Raw genomic sequence first — 12,610 nt, 5'->3', positions numbered from 1 at the left:
GGCTGAAGGCAGGTGCTTAACTGCTGAGCCACCCAGGCATCCCCCCCAAAAGGATTTATTTATTCACACAATGGAGAAGACTAAGGGTAAATGTGGCCTTAGATAAGACTAGATATAGGGACTCAAGGATATTAGAAACCAGCCTCTCCTCATTTCTCCTCTCTGCTTTCCTCTGTGTTGATTTCATTCCCAAGCTCTTCCTCATAGTGACAAAGTGGCTGCCAAGATCTCTCAGCTCCTATCTCTAAAATTTTGAATCTTGAGAAAATGAATCCTTTTCTACAAATAGTTTGAAGAAAAAGTTCTGGGCCTCGTTTTCACTGGCTTGTATTTGGTGACATTTTTATCCTTGAAACAATTCCTGTGTCCAGAGTAATGTAATGCACTGATTGGCTAAGGCCTATGATACCCTCCCTTTCCTGAAAATGTGTATCGATTCAGCACTTTCCAAATCACATTGTATAAGGGTAGGAGAGGAGCCAATTCTCCCCAGCAAAACCAGGTCGACAAAAGAAAGAGGGATAGATGAGGGATGGCCAACGAACATTCACTGTTTATATCAGGTTGAGCCCAAATCACAACACAAGTAGTCGTGTTTGGTGTAAAACTGTACAATTTTTAAAAACATTTTTATGGACTTTATTTCATTTAACCTTCAAGACAATTTCACAAGGGAAGTAGGAGGGATTGTTAGTCCCATTTTACGGAGAAATGGTTTGTTGGGGAGACGTAAGGGTCTTTTCCTGCCTCTAGCAGCCCAGTTGAGCCATATTAAGGTCTGCTCTGACCAAATCCTTCCCTGTCTGCCAAAAGACAGTGAGTGCTGTTTAGAGCAAAGCTTCTGCTTTGGTTCTATTTTGGTAATAGGGCATTTGCAATCTTTGGCCTCCTCACTGAGCCTGAACTTCTGGTTTCAGTTTTTGTAACAACCACAATACCTCAAAGAGCAATTTTTACTGGAATATGGGAAAGGGAAGAACTCCTCATTTGTGTTATGTTTTATTATTCCTGCATGGGTTAAGACCAACAAAGCTGTCTTTACTAAATTAAGTAAATATGATGAATATCGTAGAGGCACTGAAGGCTGCATTAGGAGGGATGGTTAAAAATCATTTAGCCCTTCCTTTCCCCTTCCCATTTTGCGGATGTGGAGACTGAGGGCCTCAAGAGAGGTCCCGAGGACATAATGGGACAAAGGTGGCCTCATTCCACACATCCAGTTGGAAGTAGAGGGCTAGGACTAAAATTAGATTTTCTGGACTCCTAGCCCTCGTATCTCTCCTATTTGATACTGCTGCTCTTACCAGGTGGGTGTCACGAGGAGAAATTCTAGTCCATTTATAGGACTAAACTGTGCTAATTCCATCTGGAATGGCATGCCCGATAAAAAGAAAAACAAAACAAAAGAATGTGAAATGCTTTACCTCCTGAATTTAGCCCTGTCCTGCGGTCCTCCACAGTATGCTCCACCAACTCTCGACAGACCGAGCTTAGATTCTAGACGTTGATCCCTTGCGTTAGGGTAGGATTGCCAAATTTAGCAACTAAAAATACAGAGGGCCCAGTCCAATTTGAACGTCAGATAAGCAACGAGTGATTTTTTTTTTTAGTCTAAGTATGTCCCCTGCAATCTTTCGGACATACCCATGCTAAAAAAATCACTCGTTGTTTACCTGAAACTCAAATGGAACCAGGCATCCTGTCTTTTATCTGGCAAGATACTCTGGGGACTCTCCAGGAGAACTTGACTTTGTTGGGAGAGGAGAGCAGTTGATAAACGTTGGTTGACGATTGTGTTCAATCTCAGGGAAAGAGGAGAGAGGCTGGCTCAGAAAGACTTTCCTCTGGTCTCTCTCAAGCTTAAAGTTTTGAGGAAGAAGAGTCCAAACTCCAGAGGAGTTAAGTCTTGATCTCTCTAAAAAGAAATGCAAATTGCAACCTGAGTGAAGATAAATAGACTTGGGTGATGAGCATTTGCCCGAGTTGGGGGGAAGGAGGAAGGAGGCTGCTGGCTCTCCTTGCCCTGCTGTGATGACTGTATCCGGTGGTGCAGCTGGGGTCTACACAAGGTTGGTGAGTACACCTGCCCTCTGCACACCCGCGAGCTCACCTTGTTTTCTGAAAATCAGTAGAGGCACAAGTTATGAATTTATTTCTTTAACAGTTTTCTGATGAAGAAAATCCCTCAGAATTGGGGACTCAGGACAGAGAAGGCAAAGGGTAGGTCACAGATGTGTCATCTAAGGGATACTGACTGTGCCAGATGGCCGGGCCCGCTGCGTGGATATTAAACCTCTTCTTTCTTTCTTCCTTTACTCCTTGAGCCTCTCACCTCTCTCTCCCTCTCTCCTTCTTTCCTTCCTTCCTCCACTCTCCTTTTCCTCCCCTTCCACAAGAATCCAGCCAAACATTCATTTTGTATATCCTTTTATTTGTCTGTGCTCTTGCAAAATGTTCATTGTATTTTTTTTTTTTTTTTTTTAGAGAGAGAGAGAGTGATGGGGAGGTATAGAGGGAGAGAGAGAGAGAAAGAATCTTTTTATTTTAAAGATTTATTTATTTATTTATTTATTTATTTATTTATTTATTTATTTTACAGCGGGTGGAGGGGCAAAGGGAGAGGGAGAGGAAAACTCAAGTGGGCTCCGTGCTGAGCACGGATCCCGGAGCCCAAAGCAGGGCTTGATCTCATATCACAACCTGAGCCAAAACCAAGAGTCAGATGCTCAACTGACTGCACCACCCAGGCGTCCCAGGATAGAGAGAATCTTAAGCAGACAGATGCTTAGCATGGAGCCCAAAACAGGTCTCCGTCTCCCAACCCTGAGATCACGACCTGAGCTGAAACCAAGAATCAACTGCTTAACCAGCTGACCCACCCAGGTGCCCCATTATCGTACTTGTGTATAGATGCTCTTAAAATTTATATAAATACCATGGTATCATACACCACATTCTTTTTTAATTAGCTCCCTAACGTGTATTTTAAGATCCGTGTATGTTGCTGTGTCTCCATTGGTGAGGCAATCGGTTGATGACTTCTAACTACTTGTTTTTTTTTTTCTTTATCTATAGTTTGTTCCTTGAAGGCTAAGCCTGTCTTATTAATATTAGAATCTCCAATGCCAAGTTTACAGGCTCACACTTAAAAAGTGCTTAATCAATTTATGTTGAGGTTTGGAAATATCTCTAAGAATTACTATTCATATTCATTCAAATTTGTTGAATTGAGAGGAATGAAATGCTAATGAAGAAAGCAGCCACTTGTTACAGATACTGAGGATTCTCTTAGGCAGAATTTCTACGTAGTCAGAATCTTTGACAATCATTAGTTAGCATTTCTAAACTTCCAGTTCATACCGATGAGCCGTAGTCATCAGTATGATTTGATTACCTTGGGACTTCTGAGTATAGTCTAAATGGTTTTAACATAATCTTTTTTTACAAATATATTTATTTTTTATTGGTGTTCAATTTGCCAACAAATAGAATAACCCCCAGTGCTCATCCCATCAAGGGCCCCCCTCAGTGCCCGTCACCCAGTCACCCCCACCCCCCCGCCCACCTCCCTTTCTACCACCCCTAGTTCGTTTCCCAGAGTTAAGAGTCTTATTAAAAGTACAGCTTTAGGAAAACAAAAGTGATACCCCCAGCATGTAAATTCCAACTTAACTTGCAACTGGGGTAGATTTAGCCTTTAATAGAAATCAGTGGATAGCATTGCCCAAGCCCTATGGGTTCTCATGAAATGCAGATCCCTGCTTTGAATCAAATGACATGGGGAAAAGTCCACCTTCATCTCCCGCAAAGAGGGTACCTGAATGTGCAAAAAAACGACAATGACCCCGGCAGTCACCACACAACAGTCAAGGACTTAATTAGTAAAAAAAAAAAAAAAAAAAAATTTAAGGTGAAAAATACCAACAATATTAGTGGATCAGTATCTTGTTCCTTTGCTTTCAAATGCTGTTTTCTGGGACACCTGGGTGGCTCAGTGGTTGAGTGTCTGCTTTTGGCTCAGGTCGTGATCCCAGGGTCCTGGGATCGAGTCCTGCATCGGGCTCCTTGCAAAGAGCCTGGTTTTCCCTCTGCCTGTGTCTCTGTCTCTCTCTGTGTGTCTCTCATGAATAAATAAATAAAATCTTTTAAAAAAAATGCTGTTTTCTGAGGGAGGTCCGACATCTATTTGGCTGGGGGGCCATGTAGAGGTATTAGCACTGCTGTGTGAGTTAGATGCTGTGGAAGGAAAGCAACCATGTGACTGAGGGGCGCTCAATGGGAGCCCTTGGAAGCAGGGCCCTGGAAGCCAGTTGCTCTCCCACTCCCACTATCCCCTGCCTGAACCTCAGGAAGAGAGGACATACTCAAAGGACCCTTAGCTTCCGTTCTGGGATTCAGAGGCTGGCTAGGGGCTGTTGAGGGGGACACGCAGGTGAGTTTGAAGGAACCCCAGGGCAACTTCACCTTTCAGTTTCTGTGCTTTCAGAAAGAAGCCATCTTACAAGAGAAGGATTATTATAAACTTCTTCTCAACTTTACAGTATGGTGCAATCATTGAAACCATGGCCTATGGAGCCAGACCACCCTGATCTTATAGACCAAATCCACCATGTAGCAGCTAAAAGACCTGGCCAAGTGGCAGAGCCTCGGTGAATCTTCATTTTGTCATCTTTTTGTCGTCCAAACAACAAGGCTAAGCAGCAGAACTTCTTAGGGTCTTTATTATGGTGATGCTCCCTGTGAACCTCCGGGAGATCCTGCTATGTGAGGATGTTCTAGAGACTTAATTCATGACTAAATAATAGTTGTTGATTGATAGATTGGCTGAGAAGTTCCGACAGCTCAGGCACTATTCTGAGTGTTTGGGCTGTATTATATTTGTTTTTATATATGACCTATATGGCATAAGTTCTCTTATTATCCCTGTTTTGCAAACGAGAATAGGAGGCCCATAGTCGTGTAACTCCCTCAGCTATTTAATTTGTTATTCAACCTAGATCTTGAGACTTTAGTTTCAATGGCCACATTTTTCATTTCTACAAGTTCTGTTTGGTTCCTTTACAGATCCATCTGTTCCTTTTGTCAGTGTTCTGTCTTTTTATTATAATTTCTGTTCCTTTTTCAATCTCTTTATTTATTTCTTGGCTTTTTAAAAGAATTATTTATTTGAGGGGGGAGAAGGGGGGTGGGGAGAGGAGGAGAGGGAGAGAATCTCAAGCGGGCACACTCATCTGTGCATTGGGTGCACAGAACCAGGTGTGGGGCTGGATCCCAGGACCCTGAGATCGTGACCTGAGCTGAAACCAAGAGTCTGATGCTTAACCGACTGAGCCACACAGGTGTCCCAATCTCTTTAATAATTTAAGACATTTATTTTGTAGTGCCTGAGTTTATAATTTCTGGCTCTGGGAGTACAAATTATTCCATTTGCTGCATCTACTATCTATCCCAGTGGCTCATTTCCTTATATAATTTAAACAATTTTTGCCAGTGAGTTTAACTCCAGGACACATGGTCATTATGCTAATTGCTCTTGTTTATCTCTGGGGCTGCAGGGTTGCTGAATTTAGCAAATCAAAATATACCCGGTTAAATTTGAATTTCAGAAAAATAATGACTATATTTTTAGTGTAAATATGCCCCCAGATTGCACCTTGAAAATGGTTTAACTTAAATTCAACTTTAAGTGGACAAACTGTATTTTATCTGATGACTCACTCTGAAGGAGTCCCCAGTACCCTGCTTTGTGGAAGTCTGTCTACAGAGTGATTGTACAATTGAGTCCATTGAATCCACAGAAATTCCCAAGGATCAGGCCAGTTTTTGCACATGTGGCTTGGGATTCCTATAAAATGTAGGTTGTATAATCTGGCTGCTGATTGGTCATACTTCCAGGTTGGCCTGGAAGGCCTCAACCAAGGGATAAGGATTGTCTGAGACACAGGATGTTCAGTGTTAAAACTAGGAAAGGATTAGCAAATGAGGATGAGTTGGTCATTCTAATGCACACCCATGTGTAGTGTGGACTGGGCATCTAGATTTCTTACAGAAACTACCCCTCATTGGGCAGCCCGGGTGGCTCAGCGGTTTAGCACTGCCTTCGGCCCAGGGTGTGATCCTGGAGATCCGGGATTGAGTCCCACGTCGGGCTCCCTGGATGGAGCCTGCTTCTCCCTCTGCCTGTGTCTCTGCCTCTCTCTCTCTCTCTCTCTCTCTGGGTCTCTCATGAATAAATAAATAAAATCTTAAAAAAAAAAAAAAAAAGAAGAAACTACCCCTCATCTGTTTTTTTCCCTTTCCTATTTCTTGGGCCAATAGTAAAGTTCTTTGATCTATCTGAGGGTTGTTGCTCAAGATTTTCTAATTCTCTTTTTATGAAAAAGACTGCCTTTCTGAGGGTCCAAAGCTAATGCTGATACCTCTTCAACTGGGCATGTCCCTTGTCCCAATACGGATGTTAAATTCCCATCTCTTGGCCCTAAGGCTGATTTTGGGGTTTAATACTCATGAGATGCCAAGGTGTTTGCTGAACTTTACCGGTCAGGCTTTGAGTTTCTCTTTTGTTTCTTGGATTTTCTTTTTCTTTCTCAGAAACTTGGCTCTGTGTATTTTTTTAGTTGTTATATTTAACTCAGCATGTTTATGCATTTCTAAAGAGAGACAGTAACTCATTTACTAATCACCATCTTGGCAGGGTGATAAATATCTCCATATTAATTGCATTTTGTATAACATGCATATAAATAAAGAATTAATATTGTGAAGGATGTAATACTGAAACTCTCATCTGCTGATGGTGGGAGTGTAAATGGGTGCAGTCTTCTGGGAAGATAACATGAGAATTACCAAGAGCCTTAAAAATGTTTTTATGCCCTGGGGTACCTGACTGGTTCAGGTGGAAGAGCATGTGACTCTTGATGTTAGGATTGTGAGTTTGAGCCCCGCATCGGGTGTAGAGATTACTTAAACAAGTAAAACTAAAAAAAAAATAAAATTAAATAAAATTAAAAAATGGTTAAATGCCTTAACACAGGAATCAATCCAAAGGAAATAATAAAAATGCAGAAAAAGTTTCAAGCAAAAAATATATATTTTTAAGATTTTATTTATTTATTCATGAGAGACACAGAGAAAGAGGCAGAGACATAGGCAGAGGAAGAAGCAGGCTCCTCACAAGGAGCCTGATTCAGGACTCGATCCCAGAACCCTGGGATAATGACCTGAGCCGAAGGCAGACACTCAACCACTGAGCCACCCAGATGCCCCCAAAATATATTTTTTATGTCATTTATGATAAACAGCAGTTGGAAACAACCTAAACATCCATAAATAGGAGAATGGTATATTATATAGTACTTCATATCCTGGAATTTTATATGAAATTCTGTTTACAAAAATTTTTACTGAAATGCAAAATTTCAGTGCTCCATATTTGTGTGTTGTGTTTTTTTTAGATTTCTTTTGTTTGTTTGTTTGTTTGTTTGTTTGTTTGTTTAGAGTGTGCATGAGTGGGGTGGGAGGAGGGGAGAAGCAGAAGGAGAGAAAATCAGAGAGAATCTCAAACAGACTCCCCACTGAGCATGAAGCCCGACTGGGGGGTGGCTTGATCTCATGACCCTGAGGTTATGACCTGAGATGAAACCAAGAGTCAGCCCAACTAGCTGAGCCATCCAGATGCCTCTATGTTCCATGTTTGTAGTGAGTATTCTATGTGTCACAAACTGTGCTGAATATTTTATACTAATATAATCTCCATAATTCCTGACCTAGATGTTATGTTCTCCATTTTACAAATTGAGTCTCAGTTTTCTGAGATAATCTCAGGCTGCCTGACTCCAGAGCTTAATCTCAGAACCACAAAACTAGGAATAATTGTATTTAAATTTTGGAGTAAAAATCAAAAGTAAGTAAAGTAAAATATTAATCGTGGTTGACTCTGGGGGGTCAAATTGTAGAAGTTCTCTTTTCTCCTTTATCCTATTTCACAGTTTCAACATTTTCTTCATTAGCATGTTCTTCTATCAGAAAATAAGTTGTAAATTAAAAAAAAAAAAGAAATATGTTGATTTCATTCTTTTTCTATTTTAGAGAAGTTCCAACTAATTACATTGGTTTTCCTTTTATATGTTTGGCATGAATTTAAAAACAGACGAACAATATTTAAAAAGATAAACCCGACCTAAAGAACCTTCATAACTTGAAACCTTGATACATTTTTTGAAGGTAAGATTCATCTTTTGTTTTTAGGGTACAGTTCTACTAGTGCATATAGTATGTAACCACTGTGTTAATCAAAATGTGATAAGGTTTGGGGCACCTGGAGGGCTCAGTCAGTTAAGCATCTGACTCTTGGTTTTGGCTCAGGTCATGATCTCAGGGCCCTGGGATCAAGCCCTACATTGGGCTGCCCACTCAGTGGGAAGGCTGCTTGGAGTTCTCTCTCTCTCTTTCTCTCTGCCCCTCCCCTGCTTATGGGCATTCTGGCTCTCTCTCTCTCTCTCTCTCTCTCTCAAAATAAGTGAATAAATCTTTTTTAAAAAATGTGGTAAGGCTTCATCACCATGCCTAAATTCCCTCATGTCCTTTTGTGGTCGACTCTTCCCCTGACCTCCAGCCCCTGGTTACCACTGGTCTGTTTTGTGTCCCTATAAGTTTTCCTATGTGTCATATGAATGGGATCATAGAGAATTTATTGTTTTATTTTTTAGATTGTCTTTTGAGTCTCGTTTCTTTCACTTAGAATAATGCATTCATGATTCATCCATATTGTTGCCTGTATCGGTAATTTTTTTTCTGAGAAATATTCCATTTATGGATGGGCCACAGTTTATTTATCTAGTCATTGGTTTAAGGACTCTAGGATTGTTTATGGTTTTTGAATGATTATAAATAAATCTACCATAAACAATCAGGCTCAGGTTTTTGTGTGAACATAGTTTTCATTTGTCTTGAAAAAATACCAAGGCTGGGATTACTGGATTGCACAGCAATTATGTTTTTAACTTTGTAAGAAACTGCTAAATTGTTTTCAAAGTGACTCTTAAAAATTTGCATTCCCACCAGCAAAGCATGAGGATTCCAACCGTTTACATTTGTACCAACACTTCTAGCAGTTGGTATTGTCAGAGTGGGATTTTTATTTTTCCTTCCTCCTCCCTTCCCTTCCCCTCCCCTTCCTTCCCCTCCCTTCCCTTCCCCTCCCTTCCCTTCCCTTCCCTTCCCTTCCCTTCCCTTCCCTTCCCTTCCCTTCCCTTCCCTTCCCTTCCCTTCCTTCTTCCCCTTCTTCTCTCCTTTCTCCTCTTCCTTCTTCATTCTAATAACTGTATAATGGTTATCCCACCGTGATTTTAACTTTTTCTTGCTGACATCGAGTGTCTTTTCATATTTTTGCAATTTGTATTTCTTGTTCAACAAAGTATCTTCACATTTTTGCTTATTTTAAAAAAATTGAATGGTCTATTTGTTATTGTTAAAGTTTGAAAGTTCTTTGTATATTCTGGAAAAAAAAGCCGTGTCAGCTGTGTGTTTCACCTACATTTTATCTCAGTGCATGGTTTGTCGTCTCATTTTCCTTTAATGATGTCTTTTGAAGAATAGAAATTTTGAATTTGATGGGGTCCAATTCATTGATCTTTTTTATGGATTATGTCTTGTTAATGTATATAGGATATCTTTGCCTAACAAAAGGTCACAAAGATTCTGTCCTATGTTTTAGAATTTTTATAGTATCAGGCTTTTTTTAAAAAAAGGATTTTATGGGACGCCTGAGTGGCTCAGCAGTTGAGTGCCTGCCTTTGGCTCAGGGCGTGATCCTGGACTCCCAGGTTCGAGTCCCACATTGGTCTCCTTGCAGGGAGCCTGTTTCTCCCTCTGCCTCTCTCTCTCTCTCCGTGTCTCTCGTGAATAAATAAATAAAATATTTTAAAAAAAGGATTTTATTTATTTGTTCACGAGAGACACGGAGAGAGAAACAGAGACACAGGCAGAGGGAGAAGCAGGCTCCCAGCAGGAAGCCCGCTGCAGGACTCTATCCCATGACCCCGGGATCACGCCCTGAGCCAAAGGCAGACTTTCAACCACTGAGCCACCCAGGGGCCCCATAAAATTAGGCTTTACTTTTAGTTCTATGATTCATTTTGAGTTAACTTTTGTATGTTATGCATAGTGTGTGTTCTGGTTTATGTTTTGTATATGAATGTCCATTTTTTTCTTTTTCTTTTTTTTTTTTTTTTTTTGAGAGAGAGAGCAAGGTAATGGGAGGAGAGGCAAAGGGAGAGAAAGAAGCCCAAGCAGGATCCATGCTCAGCACAGAGCCAGAAGCAGGACTCCATCTCACAACCCTGAGATTATGACCTGAGCCAAAATCAAGGGTCAGACATTTAAACTACTGAACCACCCAGGCACCCCGAATGTCCATTTTTTCTATATTATTTATTGAAAAGGTACTTTCATGTTTGCTAAAAATCAAATGTGTGAGTCTACTTTTGGACTCTTACTTTGATCCACTGATCTCTGTTTCTATTCTTTTGCTATTTCTACACTGTCATTGTTATTATAACTTTATATGGTAAGTGTACAAATCCAGTGATGTGAGTCTCCCAACACTGTTCTTCTTTTCCACGTTGTTTTGGTTATTCCTGTTCCTTTGTTTTTCTACTGCATTGAATCTATAGATCAGTTTGAGTGGAATTATCATCCTAACGATATAGAGTTTTCTAACACATTTCCATTTATTTAGCTTTTCTTTGATTTTTTATCTGCATTTTGTTTTAATATATAAATCTTACACATATTTTGTTAGATTATTTCTAAATATTTTATGTTTTTGGGTGCTATTTTGAGTGCTATTGGTTTTTTCAATTTTTATTTATAGTTGTTCATTGCTAGCCAATAAAAATACAATTGATTTTCAATAAATTCAGCTTGCATCCTGTAATCTTACCAAACTCACTTATTAGTGCTAGTAACTTCTTAAAAGACTCCTTGGGAGTTTCTATATAGACAGTCTATGAAGAGAGACAGTTTTATTTCTTTTTCTATAATCTGTATCCTTTTATTTCTTTTTCTTTCTTTACTGAACTGGTTGGGACCTTGAATATGACACTGTATAGGAGTGGGGACAGAGAACTATAAAGCGGGTTTTATGTAGTTGCAGCAGTTTAAAGCAATCGAAATTAGGATAAAATTCGTATGTGTGTCATGTGTATATGTGTTAGGGTGACTAAATGATTTTTGTCTTTTTTCCAAGACATTCGTAGTTTTATCAATGAAAGTCTGTGTCCTGAGAATCCTGTTGGGGCCAGGCAAATGCTTAGTCATACTAGTGTGTGCGCTGCGTGTTTGTGGCTACGCACATGTGTGGGAGTGTGTGTGGGGGGCCAGTTTGAAGGTAAAGACTAGGGAATAAAATGGCTTAATTCTCTTTCTAGACCTACTTTTAAATTACACCGTGGTCACTTGTATTTATTAATATGTTTTTATGATAAGAAATATATATATAAGAAGAAGAGGAAGCTGAGGACAAAAATAAGAGAAGAATTTAACTATCATCCGGGGTTTTTTTTTTTTTTTTGACCCTAAGAAGTAATTATAGTTAAACAGAAATACATTTTATCTATGAGTTTGTGTTCTAAATTGGGCACAACTTAATTGAGAGTCAGATTAGTACAGAAGATTTAGAAAAAGGAATCTGACTGCATCTTATATTTCAGAAATAAACAAGCTCTGCTTTTCTTATTAGGTTAAAATGCTTTTTTATCTGTGTTTTCTGAGCAAGTAGTCATAAGAGGAAAATCCATATAGCCATGTATGGCTCATGCCAAAAAGAAAAAAAACAACTAATCCTGTAAACTTTTCCAATTTAGAATTTTGTACAAATCTGTCATATGTCCCAACGGATAAAATGCATAATTATTCACCCTAATATATACTTTAGTATCTAGTCACAAGCGAAAAAAAAAGTAGTTTTGGCATAATCTTCCATAGTAATCCTTAGGACACTCATGAAAAACATACTCAAAGTATCGTCTGAGTCATTTAGGTTTTGAATATGATTTGTAGAGTGGAATTAAAATAAATCTGAAATGAAGAAGCCTTAGTTATATTGACTACAAATATTATCATAGTAATTCATCCTTTGGGGCTTTTTTTTCGCCTTTGCATGAATCATAGGCAGCCATGCAAGCATCCAAGGAGCACAGACATAAACTCAACTGAGCAAGAGTAGTTTAATCCACCCAGTTTTTCTGAATCTAAAAAGCAGACTCACATCTATTTTCCAGTTTCCTAGAGCCTCTGTCCTCTTGTTCACACCATTTGGCCAGTTATTTTCTGTCCCTTCCTCCCTATGCCAAAGGCCCACTCGCCACCGTCAACTTTACCATGTTCTTCTGACCCTCATTTTAATGGCATGGCCATGCTAAATATGTCAGTCAAGTTGTGATTGTTATTTTTTCAAGGACACCCATACAGCTCACACGGTATCTGTAATTACGATTGGTTTGGAGAGATGGAATTGAGAGTTGTCCAGGTATTCTTGTTCTTTTGAAATATGCAACTGTATACTTTGGCTTCTGGACTATGATTCAGGAATACCTACTGTGAGCCAGAG

General features: G+C 39.6%; 1 long non-coding RNA gene across 1 annotated transcript in view; it reads left to right on the top strand.

Moving 5' to 3' along the window:
• Positions 1–1,679: 1,679 nt before the first annotated feature.
• Positions 1,680–12,610, top strand: part of LOC144322618 (uncharacterized) — a 44,901-nt gene continuing 33,970 nt past the window's right edge. The window contains exon 1 of the long non-coding RNA XR_013388277.1: positions 1,680–2,073. This is a non-coding gene — a long non-coding RNA (uncharacterized LOC144322618). The remainder of the gene's footprint in view (positions 2,074–12,610) is intronic.

The sequence above is a fragment of the Canis aureus genome, chromosome 10 (assembly GCF_053574225.1).
Source record: "Canis aureus isolate CA01 chromosome 10, VMU_Caureus_v.1.0, whole genome shotgun sequence".
NCBI classification, from domain to species: Eukaryota; Metazoa; Chordata; class Mammalia; order Carnivora; family Canidae; genus Canis; species Canis aureus.
This window is presented reverse-complemented; position numbering and strand designations above follow the sequence as displayed.